The sequence below is a fragment of the Columba livia genome, chromosome 4 (assembly GCF_036013475.1).
Source record: "Columba livia isolate bColLiv1 breed racing homer chromosome 4, bColLiv1.pat.W.v2, whole genome shotgun sequence".
NCBI classification, from domain to species: domain Eukaryota; kingdom Metazoa; phylum Chordata; class Aves; order Columbiformes; family Columbidae; genus Columba; species Columba livia.
The window spans coordinates 63,855,766-63,875,954 of NC_088605.1; the positions used below are offsets into that span (position 1 = coordinate 63,855,766).

At 39.2% G+C, this 20,189-nt stretch overlaps 1 protein-coding gene across 3 annotated transcripts in view; it reads right to left on the reverse strand.

Moving 5' to 3' along the window:
• Positions 1-20,189, reverse strand: part of JADE1 (jade family PHD finger 1) — a 163,515-nt gene that overhangs the window by 57,814 nt on the left and 85,512 nt on the right. For 2 of the 3 annotated variants that reach the window (XM_065062079.1, XM_065062072.1), the window contains exon 1: positions 18,504-18,521. The exons of the other annotated variant lie outside the window; for it this stretch is intronic. The gene's annotated coding sequence lies outside the window, so the exon portion shown is untranslated. Of the gene's footprint in view, positions 1-18,503; positions 18,522-20,189 lie in introns of those variants that run through there. 3 annotated transcript variants of the gene reach the window in all.

The following is a 20,189-nucleotide window of genomic DNA, read 5'->3' on the forward strand; positions in this document are numbered from 1 at the left end:
TTATCATACATAAAATTAGGCAACTTCATAAGCCATGTGCCCCAGGCGATTAATTATTTTTTTTTTAAAAAAAGAAAACTACATACAAATGATTTGAATTTAAATGTTTAGGAAATATTATAGTTCTCCTTTTCATAGAATCAGTTAGGTTGCAAAAGACCTTCAGGATCATCAAGTCCAACTGTAAACCCAACACTGCCAAGTTCACCACTACATCACGTCCCTTTTGATATTCCCTAATCAGTCCTTGTACCATGTTATGTGTGCCGATATATTTTTATATTCAAAAAGAGGACATACACAGGAATTCTCACCACAGTCAGTGTATTTAAAATGTATATCCATTTTTGTTAATTTAGAAAATACACCTATTTCCTGATAATCCAAAATCATCTTATAAAAGTATTCACTTATATATTTGGAGCTCTATTTGGATTTTGAAAAAAAAGATGATTTGTGTTCATTTTTCATGTACTATAAGAGTACAGGACATTGGAGCAAGACGTCTTCCTCTCACATACAAAAAACCAAAATGCACCACCAAAACACCGCACACCCCCCCCCCGCCCCCCAAAAAAAAACCCCAAACAACAACAAAACACAAACAAACAAAAACCAAACAAAAAACCAAAACCAAACACACACACACACACAAACAGAAGGGATCATACATAAAGGGCAATTCCACAGCTATTTTGTGGTAAATGACAAACCACAGAGTGTCCTTTAGTGAATGTGCAGAATGTATGATCCGGAGTTTGGAATGCCCTCATTTCCTGATGTTTTTCCCTTTTTTCATCTATGTAAGAACTGCTGATTGCTGCATTTCATAGGGAGAGGCAGCCTTATTTTTCACCGTTTTAGGTGCCAGACTGAGGAATGACTAATTTTTCTGTTCTAGTATTACAGTAGCAGTTCTGGAAGGAAAAAGACATCAAATATAAAAATTGATCTTTTTTACCCCAATTTTGGGACACAATTTTTAGAATCTTCTTGGAATACTCTGTGAAATGTTAAATTTGCCACAAGATACAAGGTCAAAGCCCTTCTTTTGTGCCTGTTGATGCCAGCCTTCATACTTGGAATTAAAGGTCAAATGAATCAAACCACTTACATCCCATGCAACTAAAAGGAAAACAGAACAGTAATTGATAACCAAAACAACGGAACATTTGAACTACTTCACTCCAGGTCCTCCAGACCCTTGTAGTGTTTTTACTGTAATGTCCAAATCTATGCCGTGATTATACTAAACCTTTCTGGAATGAGCAAAAAGCCCTCTGATAAACAGCAAAAACAGTAGGTGAACTAAATAATTTCATTGATACAGACCACAGCACTAACATTTCAGGAGAAAATTGCTCATTAGATATATCAAACTTCAACTACCTAAGAAAACATCTGCAATTTGTTTTCTTACTTCAAAGCAGGAGCTCGCTGTACAGATTTTCCTGGAAAATGCACTAGCTTGAACCCAAAATCTGATGAGCCGTCCCTTCCTATGAATAGGTAACTAAAGCACAACAGCATTTTACTAATATATGTATAATCTACATAGTCAAAGTAAATAGAACTTTTCAGAGTAATTCTGCACCAGAAATCACAGGCTAGATCCAGCTGCCAAAACACAAATCATACATTCCCTCAAAGGTCACTCTGCTTAGTCAATATAAAGTTTCCTCATCAAAATTCTTACATTAATTGAGGAAAACCTGCCTTGTGTCTTTTCTTTCATTTTAATGCTTCTTATTTCCTCTTCTCCTGATCCTCATGGATGTTTGTTTATGTTGTTTCCCTTCCTGGCAGCTGTTCCTCCCAGCAGCTGCAACAGCAGCAAGAGACAGGAGTCACTTGGAAGCTGGTGGCCACGCAGAAGCATCACACTGGTGGTCCCCTAGTTACTAAAGGCCGCACGGTTCCTTGAGCAAGAGCACCCTCTTTCTGAAGCAATTTTTGTGCCAGGGAGCCTTGCTGGTTTTCACAGTGGGTGAGTACCCTGTGACTGAATGAGATTTGGATTTCTCCATCCAGCTCGGTGTTACAAACATGTCACGGTCTGAAACAGCTGTCTAGACATTCATCAAGCTGCTGGTTTCAGCCCTCCATATTTAGTCTCTGTGTCTCTAGGCTCGCTTGGTTTGAACAGGCTTAAGTATTCTTTCTTTGGCATCTTTGGTACATTTCCAGAGCACTCACTAGCTCTATATCAGTCACCCTTTCATGAGACTTCCTAGTCCAACTGCTGTCCTGAATCAACCAATACTCACCTTTCTTAAAATAGGCCCTTTTCTACATCTCTGTTTCAGGACACGCTGATTCCCAGCTCATTTCTTCAGGACACATGGCTACTGAAGCAAACTGATCCTTAACTCTCTGTGCAATTTAATAGCTGCAAATCTCCACTTCAGGAAGGAAAAGCAGTTTGCAGATTTAGCTTTTAAAGATGTCGTGTATACTAAATACACCCATGTACATACATACCTGGTTCTCTAAATAGTCTAAAAAGTGTCCAAGAGTAAAGTCCTGCAAGAAGTATACAATTCTCCCTATTCTACACAGAGCTGATTCTCTGAAACAGAAGACCCACCAAACATTAACTTTTCCTCACTTCTCAGCTGGATTACTTGTTTTCCCCATTCCAAATGTGGCTAGCAAAAGACCTGTAAACCCAGATTTCTTTTCATGATATTAGACAGATAAGCTTTAAAGTTCTGTCTTCTGCCAGGTGAGCCATTACTTGCTTACCCAGCAGAATGGCTAGGGTTTATTTTCTGACCACTACTTCTACCATGTTGGTTAAAGACTACTCCTATTCCAATTTCATTGAGTTATGATAGTCCAGGCACCTAATACATAGCAGTCAATGCAGAGACAGTTGCATATTTTCTTCTTCCGCTCCCCGAAACCATTTCTGTAGGGAAGGCCATGTGCTGATCTTAATTAACAAAGGTACACAGAAAAAAACTGTCACATGAGAGTTGTGGAACATTTCATAGAAATAATGCAGAAGTGGCCTCATTCTTTGCATCATAGAGTTGATGTTTCTCTGAATGCATTTTCTCAATTATTGCACACTTCGTAATAATTAAAGAGAATTCAGAAAGTACATGGAGTTTACTAATTTATTTGTAAATAATGAGGTTAATATTTTCAGACTACCTCCATAGTAAAGGCAACCTTCAGAGTGAGATAGTCTGCAGTAGGAATCATTTTTGTTTAATATGATTTGCTTTAGTAATAAATATTCAGAGAAAAATGACTGTGGCAATTTAAAAAACGAATCTCCACGCCATGGTGTGAGCTGTGGCAGGAGTTACATTGTCTGTACTCTTGCAGTTTAGAAGGAAAACCACCATGGGAAAACAAACAGTCCAAAATTTTAAACAGGAAAGTTGTTTTCTGGAATTCTGCTATGCCAATGAGTGAAATTCAGGTCTGCAAATACAGCTCCACTGAAGTCACCATCATTAAGAAACAGCTCTCTTGCATTTCAGAAATGTATTCACTCAATACGAGTCCTTTGTGTTTATTTTAGCGATTAAAATGGGTTCTACTACTCTCTTAACTCAGCAAAGAATAGCTATGAAAGAACCGAATTCTGTTTCACTCTGGTAACCATCAGTAGAATTTCCTACTAAACTTCTGTCACACACATCTGATAGCATCAGGATTAAATAGATGTTAAATATTAAACATGTGCTTTAAAGACTAAGACACCAAACTACTGTGCTGATAACCTGTTTTTTCCAACAGGCTATATTAATGATGGCAAGGTCTAAACTGAGCTTGTAGGCTGTCATTTACTGAAATGGTATTCTTTTGAAAACAGTACCAAAATGCTACTATTTAAGCCTATTTTTACGACTCATACCTTACTTTAAATACCTTTTTTTTTGAGGTTGATGATAAGACAGCATAATTGTGGCTACACATTCATCAGCAAGTTGTGCAACATAATCAGAGCAAGTCTGAAGAGCAAAATAGGTGGTTGCTGGAAACCAAAACCCCATGCTAAAGGTATTTCTGGATGGAAGGGGAAATGCTTTGTACTCGGTCTACTCCTGTCTCCTGCACTGAATGACTGTTGGCAGTTAAAGCACTTTAAATATGGTCCTGTATTGTTTTGCCTTAGTTGAATTTAAAAGGAACTCAATTTGTGTTCTCCAACACAAACGAAAGGGAGGCAACGAAGGAAGATGGAAAGATTCATGTCACCAGGACAGTCCCTCTCCAAACTAACAGATTAACATATATGCGCCCTGAAATCAGCAGAAATATTTGATGCAGAAACCATTTAATATTAAGAAAAGGATAAAGGAACAGCATGTTTTCCATGAGGGTTCTGTTCATAAAAGCTTTCCCTGATTTAATAACCCAGTACCTTTTCAGGAATGTTACAAAGCCTACTAACTTTGGAATAACCATCTAGGACTGGCAAAAAGATTATAAGTAAGATACCTGTTTAGTATTAAAGTACCTTAAGGAAATTTAAATGGGACTGTGGTAGAAATAGTAAAGTTAGAAGAGAAAGTTGCACTGTTCAGACATTTTTCTTTGAAAGAAAAGGAATTGTCTGTAGCAATATGGACACATGTTTTCAGATACATAAATAAAATACAGATGCTGGGACTGACTGAATTTCATATCTGTATATGAGTCCAGATTGTCTCAAGAAGAATCAGAATCAGATTCTGCTCTTCATTTAATGTGTGCAACATCACTAAAACACCAAGGGATTCTCCAAGTTGTAAATTCATTCATCATTCTGTCTAAGAGCGAGACATCTCCTGGTGAGTCTGACCGTTCAACATTCATCCCCATTAAACTTAAAGGATATAGAAGTCAGTCTAATCAAACAGGAATTCTGACATAGTGAGCCATTGCCATCTCTTCTCTGTGACTTGAACCCAGACCCATGGCCCAAGCGTTCAGATTTCTGTGATATAAGGCCAAGTTCTGCAAAGCACAGAGCTATGACCTTGGCTTAGCTTTATAGAGAAATGATTGTTGAGCTGAGAGCATGCAAGCTAAAACAATGCAAGATAAGTAAAAGTAGTAAGAAGTTTAAAAAAAAAAATAATAATAATTACTAAAGTGAAATCTGTAAAATTTTTGAGTTGGCAGTCAAGGACTTCAGAAACAAATACTGCCATGAAAAGGTATAAAACCCTGCAGAAATAATAGTGATGAAAAGTCAGCAAAATCAGGAACAGTTTGTTCCAAGAAGCAGCAGAAGCCAGAACTTCTCCACCTGACTGACCAGCAGAAACTCATCAACTGTTTGCATTAGGGACAATGCAAATATTTCTGGTTGGCCTAATAGAATGTTGTTCCTACCAATGTGCTAGCCAACAGTAATTATTGGGAACACAGTGGTTGTATATACTCCCACTTGCAAGTCTCTATGCATAGTAAAGATATCAATACTGTCAACTTTGATACCTGTTTTGTTACCAATAGGCATTCCTACTTATTGATTTCAATATCCACTGGCATTTCTACCCATTGATGCCTATCGATTTTCAAACTTTGATACTGACAGGCATTGATACCTCTCTGCATCATTACCTTTTGATAACAATAGGCATCAACATGCATCAATACCTACCAACCAGCATTGATACCTGTATCAACACCTTCCAATACTGGTAGGCATCAATACCTATCATTTTTAATACTGATTGCAATATCTATCAAAAAACATTGATACCTACTGATAAGTTATCAGTACCTCTTGATTTTGAAAACAATTTCAATACTGGTATGCCTCAAAACCTATTTCAATAGCAATTTTGATAGCAATAGGCACTGAAAGAGCATGGAACCTATCGAAAGGAATAAATACTTATTAATACCAATTCCTGTCAATACCAGTCTCAAAATCAGTAGGCATCAAGAGCTTTCAGTATCAACAGGCATCTACACATATCAATTTCAATATTGATTTTGATATCATTAGGCATTGGTACTTACTGAAATTAATAGGTATCAAAAGGCGAGCATTGATACCCTATCAATTTCTATACTGACTTTGAAATCAATAGGCATCAGTAGACACAGATAGGCATCAATATCTATTGATTTCAAAACCTACTGATTTCAATAGTAATCTATACCTACTGATTTTGATACTGATTTCAGTATCAACAGGCATTTATACCTATTGATATTGAAACCTATCTATAGCAATAGTCCTTAGTACCTATAATTTTTAATACCTATTGATAGGTAGGTATTGATTGGTATTGATAGGCTGATTTAGATAAGCACTGATACCTATCAATACCTATATCTTTCAATAGACATAGATACTTATGGTGATCAACAATAGACACCAGTATCAATTCATAGGCATCGATATCTATTAATTTGGATATCAATTTATTTTTATACCTATCAATACCAATCAATTTCAATACCTGGGTATATTAAAAGGCATCAATTCATATGGAAGTTTACATTCTGGCCCAAGAGCCATATGAGGTTTTTGTTTATAGGTTATAGATAGTAGTATTGGGTATGTAGCTTATTCACTTCTGCCATACCTTCTAGAGCAGAATATTGAAGAATAAGAAAAATATCACATAAGATATTTTACTGCTATTTTGCTATCGCAATCAGGTGTGCAAAATCCTGCCTTGCAAGTGTCAGTGAGAATGTGCAAAAACCCAGGCCCAGATGCAGGGGTCATTTGTAAACGGCAGGTATTAGGCAGAGGACAAGAACATAATAGTTTTATTATTTCCATATTTCCAGGAATTATGAGTACTTGCATATTGCTCAAATGTATTTGGTTTTCTTGGAAGTCAGTTCTCTTTAAAACAGGTTTTTCCTTAAGCACCTCTCCAGATAGCTGTTTCAGCCCTCTTTCAGGTTTTGCAGAGCTATTAGTTCTAATTAGATGTCTCTCTATGGTACTGGGTCTCTGACCTGCCCTCAGTTTTGTTTCTAAAGGCTGACACCACAGACAGCCATACCAGCTTTTTGACTTTCAGTTGCAAACATCCTTTCTCAGTCCCACACACACACCTCCAAAGCCAGCAGGGCGAGACAGACACACTCCCACAGAGCTGCCTAGGAAGCTACAGCGCCACATGGAAAGACAGTTGGATTTACTGGCATTGTTTCTCATTTTCAATATTTTGTCAACTTTCGATTTTGGGTTTAAATTTGCTTATGCAACTAAAGGAAAACTGATAGCTTTGAAAGATACTGCTTGCTCATGTTATCCTAATATGGATCGGTGTTGCAACCGGAGTATCAGCATGTGTGGTGTCACTGGCACCTCCTGAAGAGGCGAGTTTTCAAAGTTCACCTCTGGCCTGCTGGATAAGGCTGGGATCCCCAGACTAATGCTTCTTGCTGATGGTAAATGTCACCATGCTATCGCATTACCACAACTAGTTTAAAAAAGTCTGACATTTGAAAGATAGCAACTTAGAAATCACCTCCAACTATACCACTGATGAACTACTGACTAGCAAGGAAAAATCACTATCTAGCAATTCAGACAACCTTCTGTAAACACTTTCATTTTTCCAAGGGAATTTCACATGCAAATAGTTACTCTGCCCAAATTCTGTTGCCTTAGAAGCATTAACAAGATCACAGCCCCAAGGAGCATGGCTGATGGCCAATACTGAATCAGGTGCATCAGGATGAACACAATACACTATAGCAGCACCTGCCACAGCAAACCTGAGAATGGAAGATAAGACTGGTCTCCACCCTTAAATAATGTACATCAGTATAAATGGTATCCCAACATCTGTGCATTTGCTTCATTAAGAATGGCCATGAAGTGTAACAGAGGTTTTTAATAAAAACTGGCATAGTTTTCGCAAGTTGTAACAGATCCCTTTATGAGTATTTGACTACAGAAACAGGGTGATGCACTTTGCAAACAAAATAATTTGAAGATTACGTGGCTAAAAGGACTAAGGGCAAGCACCTTACCTTCTAGGTTATTTCACATCATGAAGGAACTTAGATCAAAGCGAGTGCTTCAGTAAGATCTATGAAGTTGGTGCTGGAACTCCTCATATCTCCATCACATTTGGTTTAGGAAGGTTCCTTTGGATCAGAGCCTGGCCTACGGCCAAATCACCTTCACAAAACTATTCAAAACTTTCTGAAGCAAAATACTCCTCCAGGGCTTCAAGCCTAAGCTACAGGTCTCTCCGAGAAGCACTGCACTGTCTTCTCATTTCTTACGAGTGTTTCAGCACCACATTAACATCACTTACAAATGCAGTGAGACACAAAGAGCGGATCATCTGCAGCATATGGGTGCCCATTTATACCGTGGGCCATGGTGCAGACCCACTGTGACACTGGACTCTTGCATTGGGTCTGTCTGGGATGGAGTTAACTTTCTTCATAGCAGCACATATGGTGCTGTGTTTTCAGATTTGTGACTAAAAGAGTGTTGCTAACACAGCAAAGTTTTGCCTGTGGCTGTATCGTGCTTCCAGAGTTTCAGGGCTGCCTTTCTTTCCTCACTCTGCACTCCCGGCCCCATTCTCTAGGAAATCAGGCTGGGGGTGGGCAAGAAATTGGAAGGGGGCACAGCCAGGACAGGTGACCCCAATAGGCTAGAAGCCTAGGAGAGCTGTGCTTTCACACCGTGGGGCTGAGCTAGGCACTCACACAGAGTTGGGACTGGATACCTGAGATAGTTGTTCCATTGAGGAATTTTTCCACAGCTGATGGCTCTGGAGGAAGTTTGAAGGGTATAATGGGTGTAATCAGACCAGGAGCGTGCACAGTTTCGCTGTGGCTCTGAGCCCGATGCTGTAAGTCTACCAGAAAGCTCAGCACTGACTCCCCCTGCCCCAAAGCGACACACTTGGTGGAGCTGGAATCCAGAGCACTGGCACAAGGGGCTGCTGATGCCAGGGCTGGCTGGACACACAGAGGTATTTCTTGGCCTTCTCCTGCAGGAACCTTCTGCATGGAACATGGATCCTGGAGCGAATGGTAGAAGGGGTGCTCTCCTCTGGATTCTCCTATGTGGCCTTTCTGTATGGGGGGTACTGGAGTCCAGACATGACACCAGCTTGCTGGCATGCCCCCAAAGAAAGATGTTTTCAAACTCCACATAAAGAGTGAACATCTGCTGTGGTATTCTCAAGCATGGATGTTATTCCTAACCTTCAAGGACTCTACCTTCAATTTTTTTATCTGGTAGAATTCCTCATTGCTTGCCAGTCCCCTCTATCAGCAGCTGTCATGAGATTAATGACTTCCAGGTAGGCAGAGGCAGCAGGATTATTTGATGGCACTAAAATCCCAGCTCTTGCAGAACATGCTCAAAGACTGTCAGTTCCTCAGGGCCCTGAGTTGCAGGACTCTGAATTTTCTGAGTTACAACAGGTAACTATAAACATAGCAGGAGGTGATGAACAAAGTATTACAGAAAAGGCATTATAGCAAATGGAAACAAAAATAAATAGGAACTCAGCAAGGGAAGATGGCAAGAGAAAGATGGGCAGTTACAGGAAGAAAATGATTTCAAATATGAATAGATGTGGATGAATGAGGAAGGAGCACCAGAACCGCAAGAAGGACCAGAGGACTGGCAGTTGGCAGCAAACAGGAAACTGTTCATGCCATTTACCTCCTTTTATAGGGCCAGAACTAATTCAGGGTGCTGTGAGACCTATCAGCATTTGCAGTCCTTTCCCTGACCCTTGTGTGTTAGGTCCCACATGACGTGATGGTGGCATAACCCAAACTGGAGAACAGAGCCTAACAAACTCCAGCAAACACTGAAGTATACTTGGACCCAAGCTTCCAGTTTTGTTTCCTCCTGGAGGAATCTACTTGATCCTAGACCACTTTGAGAACTGAATCAATATGCAGTAAATTGCGACAATCAAGGGATTCACTTCAAAACCATACTCTTATTTAAAATCCAGCTGCCAATATAGACACAGCCTTAGTCTTCCCATTATTGCTCTAAACCTTAGCCAGGTATTTTTTATCTTTTTTTTTTTTTTTTTTTTTTAGGTACAAACTGGTAATTATTTTCTTGTACTTATATCTGGAGAACTTGGTATTTGACATTTACAAACATTCTTGTTCGCCACTCTAAATGAAATGCACCCATTGCCTAGCTAACAAACATCCCTCTTCCTCATTACCACAGGTCTCCAAGCATCAATTTAACCTCATAGTTTAAGGATTAAATAGCTACAGGATCTGATGTCAAATTATGGTTTCTGTTGAAAAGCACCTAAAAAGTAAAAATAGTGATTAGACTACTGGTCACTGGATGAATATTGTACCCAGTCCATCAAGTTGCCATGCTTTCAGAATTTGAAAAAGCCTGCAAAAATTGCAGGGGTTTGGATCATGGCACTTGAATTGTTTGAGAGAGTTGGGTGGAGTATGTTAGTTTTTCACCTTCTCACTCTTAGGGTCAAGGTTGAAGGATACATATTAGGTGGTGTAAGAAAGCTTGTAGAATCCTTGCCTGTACTACACATTTTAGACACACACTGAGACTACTCCACCTTTTGGAAAAAAAAAAAAGCGTATTCAGGTTTCATTACAAGAAATAGAAATCTGTCACTGTAAATTCCTAAGGACTCTGAAGTCTAACCTACATCCTCAGTTTTGTGGTGTTAAACTAGGAAGGGTCATGTGCAATGTCTGACCACCACAGTCGCACCACACATGCATTTACATAAGTGCTCCAAAGCTCTTCAAGGGCACAGGGTTCTAGAAAAAGAGCAAAGAGGGAGTATCCCCAAAGAATTTCCCTCCCAAGTACAAATACCCAAAGCCATGTTATTGGCCACAGCTCTCGTGCATGGCTGAGCTGAGAAAGCCTCAAGTTGCAAAGCATTACTCATCTCATGGATTTAGGAGCTTCTAGAGAACAAAATCAGGAATCTGCAGTTCAGCAGCTAATAAGACTACACAAGGATCCTTTCTCTGAATAGAGCCGAAAAACCCACATACATTGTGACCCTTGAGGTCATTTCCAACTGATGTTGGTCCACAGGGAATTTCTTTAACTACTCTTCACTAGGCTGTAGTCATTCCTATTTTTTAGCTCAATAAATCATGGTATTCATGCAGTCAACCGGAATTAGCTGTGTCCTGGTAGCCCAGTCTCATCATCATACTGGGATCTAAATACATTTTAGGTAATCAACAGAGATTAGACCAAAACACGCCAAGTGAGTCTTGCCTAAATATTTTGTCCAGGATTTAGGCACATGTTCACTGAAATCCAGTAAGTTCATTTTTGACAGAATCTACTTTAGCTACAACTACATTCAAACCAGTATTTTCAAAGTTTTGTTGAAAGACAAGGAGACATTGACTGTAGTTCTAATAACTTTTCTCAATAGCTCTCTTTAAATACATCTTCTCCACTGATCTAAACAAGTTGCAGGAATCTTGAAGGAAGATTAAAGAACTGATGAAATTAACCTCCTGGATCTCCATCTGCTTACCCACTCCTACTTCCAACTTAGGATCTATACACATCTTTGCAAATACATTGCTTCCAGCACTGCTTGGGACTCTGCTATTACTATTGTACTTGCTCATTCATCTGCATCATGCTCCTAATCTGTTTGCCTTTCTTATTGAATAACTCCTTTAATGGGAAAGTTCAGATTTGCTGTTGATACTTATGAAGACTCTATCTAGTCTGCAGAATGCAGTTTGTATCTTAAGATACTGCACTTCTGTTAAGCTCCCTCTGTAAAAATGTTTAGCTCACCACATAGGAAAAGGTATGATATTTTAAGAGATACCACATAAATACACACTAAGACAAGCCTGTATCATTTACAAACATCAGAATTGGGAGGTTTTTTTTCCTGCAAAGAGTTTATCACAGGAGCACGACTTAAATACAAGGTCCGGCTTATTTTGCAGCCTTCCAAACTTCTCATGTGAGGTGCCACATGTTTTGCAATTCTTTCTTTTGCTTCAGCAATGGGCTTTGTCAGTTAACCTCAAAATAAAATAAAAATAAAAATTTAAAAAAGGAGGAAGAAGAAAACCCCTACACAGCACTTCCAGCTTCTGAAACACTCTATCTATTTAATATTAGAGTGACTTAAATTCTGTGAGCCATCTGGAGCATTATGGCTCTGTCTTGACTGCCAGAAATGGGTTTCCTTTGTTTATTCACTAGTAGACACAGTTTCTAGTCTACGGGGAGTCTTTAGTCTTATTACAAAACAAACCAGATAGTTAGCCATGAGCAAATGAGTACAGCGACCCCTGTCCTTAAACACCCCCCAGAAACAGCCCACTTTTCTTGGGATTGCACAGCAGGTAGTTCATCTACCACAGGTAGGCAAAGCCAGAAATCACATTATTGCTGGTGTTGCAATTGGGTTTTCCTTTATTATATTTTTCTACAAAGGCAAAGCCCAGCACTTGAGAACTTGTAATTTCTAATGAATTTTCTGGAAAAAAATATAGATCCTATATAGAAGGAAAAGGATAATTTAATGCATATGTACTTCAGCATAAAAACATGTGATGCAACCAAGGGCTTTTGTCTTAGCTCTCAAGAAGCAGGCATCTAAAACTATATGCTAATATAAAACATGATGCAAATATCTTTTTGTATGTGGTATGGGTGCACCATCTTCAATAATCAACTTTAAAGCAAACAGAAGAGCCTCAAACCCCAGAACTTGTAGTTTTGTCACGCCTTTCATTATTAGAAAGCAAGCATAGAAGAAAACACTCTCTAAAAAGAAAGAAAATACCCAACCAGCAAAACAAAACCAAACCAAGCCCAAAAAAACCACCACACACACACAACAAGAAATACACCAACCAAAACCAACCACCACAAAAACCAAATCAACAAGTCTCCTGCTCTCAGCATAACCCAGGCCAGCAACATCCTCAAGGCCAGACCTGAGAACTGCCAGAGCCCAAAGCAACTCTTGCTCAGTACTGGAAATCAGGCCATTTGAAAATAGATGTATGTTCTTATCGTTGTTTGCTTGTAAAGCAATAAAGTATCTTACTCTTGCCTAATCAATCTCAACTGTTAAAAGGAAATACATTTGCTTTAGACATGGGCTTTACTGTCAAACTACTCTAGTGACTCTCTCTCTCTCTCTATCCTTTCCTTTTTAAGGATATAACAGCATTGTTTTATTTTCACACTGTGGAAAAACTTCTGCTGGGAAAGGTGGGTGAAAGACTAAACAAAGCCAAAAATCAAAACAACTCCTTTTTCCCTTTTCCTTCACTCCTGTCCAGTAACAGCCATACAGTAGGCTGTGGAAATTTATCTCCTTTTCTCTTTAATCTTTGAAAATTTATACATATAAATCTAATAAATTACTACATCTAAAAAAACTTGTGCTCCCACCTTCAACAAACTAGTTCTAGTTTATTGACTTTGAAGGCATACTAAAAGGCCCATTTGTTTTCCCTAGCTGCAGGAAGGCTAGGAGGACCCTGGTGAGAGGTCATAAAATTGGCTCCATTCTTACAACAGTAGTGATTTGTATGTTAATAATGGGAAAACTGAAGGAGAGGAGTCTCTAGAGAACTCTGTGTGTAAAATTATTCCTGAAGTGTGTCAGAAACAAAGGCAGACAATTTCTAAACATTTAGCTATGAAGAAAGATATCCATGTTGGTGCCTAAATAAAAAAGTTCTTTTCAGAGGTGTGTAGCACATAGAAAATCATGCTAGCCCTGCAGTCATTAGTATGGAACACACATTTTGCTCTGTTTTTTGGATTTGACCAGGCAGGAAGATAAAATGATACCAATCATCACACTAATTTAGTAGGGGTGTCTGATTTAAGAGTACTATAGGTCTGCATTTGCCTACACAAAGTTTTCCAGTGCCCCAGCCTTTCTCCCACCTGGTACACTCCTTCAGCCACATGAGGTTTTAAATGTGGCAACATGACTTAGTTTCATTATTTCAGTCAAATTAGAGATCTTTTCTCCACTATGAGCTTAACTTGGATTAGATTAACTCTAATGCGGGAGGGAGACAATGAGGCAAAGCATCGTATTTCTCTGCATATCTACCTGAACATGAGAAATTTTGACTGCTGTATCCAGTCCATGAAAACTCTTGCTAATGTTTCAGCCATAAGTGGGAGAACCTTAACAATTTTGGTGAGAAACAAAAGTGGAATGCAAAGAATCAGTAACCATATCATTACTGATGGAGTACACAAAAATCAGGTAGTGACCAACAGACTACAATGAGTTCAGCAAGAGGTATTATGACAGTCAATCTACCATGTAACTTGGCATCATGGGCGATTTAACACACAAGACTGCTACACCTTCATGAAGTTAAAAAGAGAAACATAAACTAATTTTTTTAAAGCAACCGCATTGAGGAAGGAACTTGCAGGAAAAGAAAGTGCAATGAAAAACGGGAATATGATTAAGAGCGAAATAAATTTTGGGTTTGAAAATAAAGATTTTCAGAAGCTAAACTGTATACATTATTTTCTTCTTTTCTACAGCCTTGGGACTCATTATTTTCAATATGCTTATTAGCTGGTGTGTAGCTGAAAAAAACTCATGCTCTAGAGAAAGAAGAGAATGAGTTGTAATTGCTGAAAACTTTCATCATGGATGAAGGTACAATAAAGACTTTCCCTCAAGGAGCCACATCAATAAGAGCCTGGGATAAAAGGTGTGGTAGTAAGATAGCAAAGACAGACACTTGTGCTGCCTGAAGAAACAGCTGGGAAAATTTGCAAAGCTACTCATACAGCCTTATTTTGTACATTTAAATTAAAAATTGCAGTAGAAAGTCCTTTTTCAGTGAAATCAGAATATGAAAATATTTCATTTTACAGTAGTGTTCCTCTAGTGGTTTTCTGTTTAGATATGAATGCAGATTATCTCTCCTGGGTCATTACCAAACAGAAAGCAACTGTATCATTGGAGAGGAACATGATATACTGAATAATTACAAATGCTCAGTTGACAGCACTAAACTGCAAGTATGGAGTTTTTTTAATTATTAAAGTAGACCAGCAAAATATATTTGCATTATAAAGTAAACTTTTCCAGAGAGTCAAAACCATGACCGCATGATCATAAGAGGCCAACGTGGAATAACTCAGCTACAATGACAATATCCAAATTTATCTTCAGGAGATGATGGCTGAACTTATCAAGTAACGACAAGCAGAGTTCCTTACTGAGGGTAGATAAGTTCTACCTCTCCAAACTGCATATTTTATAATCTGCTTATACAGCAGCTCATCGGTACAGCTGCCCCTTCATTTTAAATCCACCTGCTGTTTTAGCTGTGTCTAGTGTGATAGCCAATGTGCAATAAAGTGCTGAACTGGATCTTCAGGATAAAGAAGGGTGAAAAATACACAAGCCCCCACTATGCTGAAATTAAAGGTTAAGCAAGCTGCTTGCTTTTCTTTAAACTAAACACTCTTACTTCCTACCCTATTTCAGAAACCTTGGGGCAGGAAAAGAAAGGCAAATTATTTGTAGTAGATCCATGATGCAACACGCTGCATGATGTAAGTTAAGCTGTATTATATGAACGATATTGCTACACTCATCTCAGTCTGGCAAACATCTCCATGTTAACAGGCCCCACCAGTATCCAACTGGGCACAGAGGTCAGGCTGAGAACATCCCATTGTAGGATCCATTGTTTTCCTATGAACTGTGCCTTGTCTGTCAAATTAGGCACTTAAAGAAATGAAACAGTTACTCAGTTAAATGACTGTTTCCCCTGGCTATTAGACAAAATGGATTACATCTCCAGGCATGTGATCAAATGATTGAGAGTTTGACCTAAATTTACTTACTGCGCTAAACAACAAAAGGAACAAAAGGAATTACGCCTCACTGCCTACTGTCAGCTACAAAGCGTATCTATCACTCTGGGACTGCAGATGAAATGCAGTTTTGTAGTCTTCTGTGCCCGCTTCTTGGAGCAATTGCAGTTTGGGTGACAAAAGACATTTCAGGGAGTTTAGGACTTTTTTTGTTGTTTGGTTGTGGTTTTGCTTTTTTCCCTTGAAGCTTTATGTGAACTGGTTTTTGTACTTTTGAGACCCTAAAATTATATGCCTTAGTGGTGCCTTGACATCAACATAGCTAAGCTTGTGTGGAATTGCCACTTAAGACAGATACACTTGGAATCCTTACAAAAATACCAATCTCAAAACAGCAGAAATACAAACAGATCACAGTCTCACACATTTGATAAACCAGACCATAAACACATGCACTTTTTAGAAACAAGCTTTCTTTAGGGGGAGGGGGCATTCTGAAATTTCATAGACTGCCTTGATTTCTGGAGCACCTGCTAGAAACTATTAATGTGCAGCCATTTGAAAACAGGTTGAGTTCTTTTATCATGATGTCATTTAAAAGCAAGCTGGCAAAATAATACGTTCTGTTAACAAGGCTGGATATTTCCAGTTGAGCTTCAAATGTTTTGGGCACCTGACTCCCCTTAATTCTTTTATAAATAGATTTTAACATTCTGGTAACAATAGTTTTTCAGTCCATAATGCCCCTGAATGTGCGGCTCGTGGCCATTTTGAGAAGCAGCAGGGAATGAGAAATAGGGCTACGGGAGTGATCGACACCAACAAAACAGTACTTATGTGCAAAGCGGAAAAAGTACGTGTGTGTATATTCAGTCTCCCTCAACACAAAGGAACCTGCAGTCTTACAAGAAAGGATAAGGCGAATTATGGAAGAAACACTAGTGAGTAACAAACTTAGATGCCACAGTTCAGATTAATATGAGTAGGGACCGACTCTACCAAAAGCAGCAGGAGCTGGTTCTAGTCTTTGAGATGGAAGGGTCTGGCCCCTTTTACGAGAAGCATTGGTACCAGACTGCATGCAAAGCCTGTCAGAAGGGATCACTGCAGGGCGAGGGGCTTTATCAGGTGACACTACCAACAGAACACAGGAAAAAAAGAGCATGAAAAGGGACTTAAATGCTTCCTTAAGAACATGCAGCCCATACTGACACACTTGGATAACTGTGTATGAAAGTCTAAAACTTGGGAGCTAAAGTGACTGTGCTTGCAAAGGTCATTTTGTATACTTGTTCCCAAGTGTAGCTTTGATGTTTGGTCTGTTACAACATTTAAATTTATGAGTTGTATTCAGTATTAAGGGTGTTTTAACTTGACAGAAACATAAAATGAGTTTTATACACATTCCTCCCTTCACCTGCTCAACGTCAAGCACCTCTCAGCTCCAGCTTCCTGTTGACTCTGCTCACCACGCTCAAAAAAAGAGTTTATTCATTATTATTCCTTTAACCACTTCTCTTACACAACATCTTTTCTTATACAATGTCGCTACCCAAAGCTTAGCATCAGTTTTTAGAGGTTTGCAGCAATTTTTTTAGGTTTTCTTCTTTGTTTTTCTGTAGACATGTCTTTTTTTTTTTTCCCCAAGATGTAAAAGGAAAGGGTTGAGGAAGGAACAAGTTTATTCTCAATCCTAGGCGCAGTCCAGCTTTATTTCACAAGATCAAGCAACAGGACATTCAACAAAAGGCAGGGTGAGGGGAAGAGGCACACATCCTGACACACTGACCGCACGTTGACAAACTTTTTTCAGCATCAAAAGGCTTCCTCCTTTTGCAATAAATTTAAAGCTCTCACTCTAGGATTTTGAGCAAATGTGCCACTGGCAGTCCCTCAGGGATTAATTTTCAAAAATTATAGCTCACAAAAAAGCACTGTTTACAGATAAACATTTATTTCTGTGAGTCGCCCCCCTCCACACACATTCTGGAGAAGATGAGCGTTGCAGTCAACATTTTAAAAGCACTTTGAATATACCTCTGGTGGCTTAACAATGTCCTAAATCTTTTTTCTTTCTAGAGAACAACATGATGCAGCGAACATTTATTTGCTGTTTCAGATTATTAAGCCTAGATGATAATTCCTTGCTGCTGGCACAGTGAGTTCTCTCCACCTGCCCCAAGCCCCACATTCCCCCTTCCCTGCTCCATAATGCAAATCTATGCTCTTCATATACCAAATAAAGAACTGCAATCACTTACAAGGGACTTGCCTGCAGCTGAGCTGACAGTGACAAACTTCAGGTTATACAAAGGATCTCCTTACAAGCTATGCCAAGCAGCATTACAAGCAAAGCCAGCAATCTGAACCAGCAGCCCTTTAGTTCTCACTGCCGGCACTACATTCCTACCTTCAGCAAAAAATCCTTCAGGGTAGCAAAACCAGCAGTAAACCTGTCATTAATAGCCACAGTACTGTCACATCAGCGACTCTCCCATGCCAGCTACAATCTTTAGCTCAGCTGTTTGCCTCTTTGGGGAGAACTTTCCTTGCCTGTCAGGAAATAGAACACGTACATTGGTCCTTCATAAGCATATACAAGCACTTCAGGGCACAAATAAACAAAACAGTCCTGTTCTTTGGGAAATCACGTTGATTTTTAAAAAGAAACCAAAAGATGCCTCTGTGAATAGTTCTATATATGAAATAGTATGGTAAAACTTACGTGTAAATCTGTTATGTAGAATAAGCCACTGTCACCAATTTCCCAACACCAGCACTGGAAAAAGGAGTGTTTTTATCACATTCTTGCTACAGAACTGTGTTTCCAAAACACATAGTTGAAGTCCTTGAATCACAGCCAAACAACTGGCTAAAACCCTAGAAGCCTACAGATCACAGGACCTTGGGCACTGCCATCTAGAAGCACAAAAAAAGATCTTTCTTCATGTGGCATCAGCCTTTGTGTCCCTGACAACATCAACTGAAACCAGCTACCACAAACAGGGCAGCATATCTGTTCAACAAACCACCCAAGGTGCTATGCGTTAGACGACAGCATCCGAAGAGAGAGACATTTCATAAAGATAACTTTTTGGTACAGCTAAAGCATTTATGCCACAGCTGACTTGTTGCAGTGGCAAACTAATAGTATTCTCATAAAGTAACATAAGCTTCAGAGAAACCTGGAGCATTATGTTTGAGGTCACCAAAGCTGCTGGAGCTGACCATATCTCTGGCCATGTAAAATACAGCTGCTAAGATGCAGCGCATGGGAGTGAGCAGAGAAGTACCAGCAGTATCAGAATGTACTTGCTAGCACAGTTAAGCGGCAGCAGAAACAGAAACGTGTTCAAGTTACAATCCTCTACAGTACCGAAGTCTGTAGGAAGTTGTTTCAGAGCATATGTTGGAAGGCTTGATTACCTAAGTACACCCAGAAATCCAAATTAATCTAACAGAATGCTTAAGCCATTAAATCCTTGTGTGGGTACTCTCATTCAGAATTATGGTGGATTTGATGTTGTTCATCTTGAACTCATTTTCAAGATTAACTACTTGGAAGAGTAGACTTCTCATCCACTATATACCCCATTCTTACAATTATTTACCTAGTAAACCCAAGAGGAACGAAGGTGTAACTGAGACTACAACAGCGCTGTGTAACTGATGCAAAACTCTTAAGAAACAACAGATACAAACAAATGCTGCTGTTCATCTCCCAAACAGCAAAGCTGAATGCATGTCCCCCCCCATGCATGTTGGCTTTCCATAGTATTGCAAACCAAATTCAAAGCCTCAGTCCTCAGAGCAATCAATTATTTAAGCCCAGCGCATACAAATGAGTGACGCACTGAAGACTATGAAGCAAAAGAACTTCTTTCCCAAAAGCAGTTCATGTGTGCAAAAGACAGAAATACACAAGAGCCAAGTCTGTGGAAATAGCTTTTCCTGGGTATCAGAGCCTATGGCAAGTCCCGAGACCTAAAAGCCATGAACTGCAACAGGGCTTAAATGCGACTATGTGCCAAACAAGGCACCCCTGCCTGGGGGAAGGACAGTGAAAGATGATAATAGCTGTACATTTACACACTATATTAAGATATTCAAGTGATTAATGCAGAAAGGGCTTATGTAGTAAAAGAGACCAGCAGTAAACCAGAAAAGGATAGAATTGTTCAGGGCCTTGTAAAAGAAATAGTAATTTGATACAATAGGAGTCAGGATATGAAGCTGAAGAAGATGCAATTCAGACAGAGATGAACTAAGCGATATAAAAGGTGAGTTTGCACAATTAAAAACAAACAAACAAAAAACCACAACACCTATACATATCCAGTGCTGATGAAACACATAGTTTGACTATGGAATAAGCGTCATGACCTCTCCAACAAAGCAATGCTATCAGCCA